We start from the raw sequence: 3,705 nt of genomic DNA on the forward strand, positions 1-3,705 counted from the left end.
ATGGCTGAAAAGTGTTTTGAGGGAGTTGATTTGCACGAGGGTTGACTTGCACTAGGGTTCAGTTACATGCAGATTCAGTTACACGGGGATTAGTTAAATGGGGTCGAGTTGCACGAGGATTCAGTAGCACGCAGGTTCAGTTGTATGGGGTTTCGGTTATACAGGGGTTCAGTTACATGGGGGGTTCAGTTGCACGGGGGGGGTATCTGCTATAAAAAACACTTCATTCTAAACAAACACGAACATTTTGAAAAGCAGACAAAAAATTGGACACTATAATCAGAATTATTTGATTAACATTTAAAAAGGGGTAATGAGATATGTGATCTGTATAATACACTAGTGATGTTTGATAAGTATTATCAATTTAAAATAGGATCTAACGTTCCCTTCGTTCCCCCATTTCTGAGGGCAGGGAGGGGAGGGGTCAATTTTGGAGGGAAAACATCTGCATCAAGGGGAAGGCTCAGAGACCCTTCGTTCCCACATTTCCGAGGGCAGGGGAAGAGGAGAAGGTGATAGTATTCCAATACAATAATTCAAGCATAATAGAATTTATGCTCCTAGTGGAAGCTCGTAAAGCCCTTCCCCCTCCCTGTGCTAGGATTATTGCCTGGCTGTACCTCTAAATACAGAGAATTAATGTGATATTATTCCGATACAATAATTCAATTATAATAGAATTTATGCTCCTACTGGAAACTCGTAAAACCCGTCCCCCTCTCCCGCACTAGGATTATTGCCTAGCTGTGACAATGAATATTACCTCTCAATACAGAGAATTAAGGTGATAGTATTCAGATACAATAAGTCAAGTATACTAGAATTTATGCTCCTAGTGGAAGCTCGTAAAGCCCTTCCCCCTCCCCGCGCTAGGATTATTGCCTAGCTATGACAATGGATATTACCTCTAAATACAGAGAATTAAGGTGATAGTATTCCGATACAATATGTCAACTATAATAGAATTTATGCTCCTAGTGGAAACTCGTAAAACCCTTCCCCCTCCCCGCTCTAGGATTATTGCCTGGCTGTGCCAATGGATATTACCTCTAAATACAGAGAATTAAGGTGATAGTATTCCGATACAATAAGTCAAGTATAATAGAATTTATGCTCCTAGTGGAAGCTCGTAAAACCCTTCCCCCTCCCCGCGCTAGGATTTTTGCCTAGCTGTGACAATGGATATTACCTCTAAATACAGAGAATTAAGGTGATAGTATTCCGATACAATAAGTCAAGTATAATAGAATTTATGCTCCTAGTGGAACCTCGTAAGACCCTTCCCCCTCTCCCGCACTAGGATTATTGCCTAGCTGTGAAAATGGATATTACCTCTAAATACAGAGAATTAAGGTGATAGTATTCCGATACAATAATTCAAGCATAATAGAATTTATGCTCCTAGTGGAAGCTCGTAAAACCCTTCCCCCTCCCCGCGCTAGGATTATTGCCTGGCTGTGACAATAGATATTACCTCTAAATACAGAGAATTAAGGTGATAGTATTCCGATACAATAAGTCAAGTATACTAGAATTGATGCTCCTACTGGAAGCTCGTTAAACCCTTCCCCCTCCCCGCGCTAGGATTAGTGCCTTGCTGTGACAATGGATATTACCTCTAAATAGAGAGAATTAAGGTGATAGTATTCCGATACAATAAGTCAAGTATAAAAGAATTTATGCTCCTAGTGGAACCTCGTAAAACCCTTCCCCCTCTCCCGCACTAGGATTATTGCCTAGCTGTGACAATGGATATTACCTCTAAATACAGAGAATTAAGGTGATAGTATTCCGATACGATAAGTCAAGTATACTAGAATTTATGCTCCTAGTGGAAGCTCGTAAAACCCTTCCCCATCCCCCCTCTAGGATTATTGCCTAGCTATGACAATGGATATTTCCTCTAAATACAGAGAATTAAGGTGATAGTATTCCGATACAATAAGTCAAGTATAATAGAATTGATGCTCCTAGTGGAAGCTCGTAAAACCCTTCCCCCTCCCCGCGCTAGGATTATTGCCTAGCTCTGAAAATTGATATTACCTCTAAATACAGAGAATTAAGGTGTTAGTATTCCGATACAACAAGTCAAGTATAATAGAATTAATGCTCCTAGTGGAACCTCGTAAAACCCTTCCCACTCCCCGCGCTAGGGTTATTGCCTAGCTGTGACAATGGATATTACCTCTAGATACATAGAATTAAGGTGATAGTATTCCGATACAATAAGTCAAGTATACTAGAATTTATGCTCCTAGTGGAAGCTCGTAAAACCCTTCCCCCTGTAAAATCTGAGCTAATAAGGGTTTTTGACTGTAAACTCTAGTTTGTTGAAAGAAAATTATGGAAAATACAATTCTCTGGTTCAAATGTGAAACTTAAGTCCTTTTTTGGATTGAAAAATAAAACTGTATCCGTAAAATCTGAACTAATAATTCAATATTTTTTCATAAAAACAAACTACTTTTTTTTTAAACTTCGAAATTTTTCTATTTTATTTATTTTTTTCTTTTTGTATCTATCTTAAAATGTCAAAGTATGCTTGCCGTTCTAACAATTGCGCTTTATGATTGGTCAAAGACACGATGTGGCTTTCTCACTGATATTCTATGACTGCTTATCGTCACTACCTAGTCTACAGCATGTATTAATTCAGTATTTTTTACACAGTGGAACGATAAACACATAAGACATATCTTTTAAAAAAGAAAGTGAAGATGGAACATTTTAATAGAGTGTGTTCTCATAACAAGGTTATTGTAGCATTGAATGCCGACAAGGAGAAGTATTTAAACTATGAAACAAGTACAAGTGGTAGCACTATTGGAAATGTATGCATGAATTGTCATGACAGTAAGGAATTAAATTTCTTTGGGATACCGAAAAAATTCAACTCTTATGATGGTGGTTATGCGAGACTGAGATCTCCAGAGATGATTGCACTCAAAGAAAATGCTAACATAAAAATAATTGTTGATGATAGAGGAAAACTCCTTGCTACTGCTGCAGGTAACACATTACCTACGGATACATCCAATCATCAGCTTTCAGGTATTAGCATTCAGCGGAAGACTAATAAAAGAAAGGCCTACTCTGCTACTAATATCGTAAACCATATCTTGTTTACGTGCCGAAACTGCTACCGGTGTAAAAATAATGTGTTAATAGACAGTGAAATTGCAAGAAAAATAAAAATGGCATTGTCAAAAATATCACTACGGAATATAAAGATGAAACGATGAAGAAAAAAGCACCACCAATCATTACTGGCATTGATCAAACTGTCAATGAATCAAATAATAGCAAAGACAAAAAGCATATTGAGCCTGTTCATGAGACACCAGTAAAAATTTTGTATGATTCAAAATGGAATAATGATTATTCTACTGATTACAAACTAAGAGACGACAATAACTACAATATCAAGAGAGAACATGGTGAACTATTTTATGGAACAGATTCAAAATGTCCAAAGTTAATCATTGATATTAATAATGTATCATAATATATTTTTGTATTAATATTCAACATAGCATTATTTCATTAAAAATATTACATTGTTACGTGTTCATTATTTTTTAGAGTAAGCTAGCGTATCAAGCGTTTAGAATGTATATTAAAACATCGGAGATGTAGGAAAAGGAATTTGCGTACATCTATTGTCAGACACCCTATTTCCGTAAAATCTGAGCTATTAAGGGT

This window comes from Artemia sp. Qi Xiang Cuo, chromosome 3, assembly GCF_049724085.1.
Source record: "Artemia sp. Qi Xiang Cuo chromosome 3, ASM4972408v1, whole genome shotgun sequence".
Taxonomy (NCBI): Eukaryota; Metazoa; Arthropoda; class Branchiopoda; order Anostraca; family Artemiidae; genus Artemia; species Artemia sp. Qi Xiang Cuo.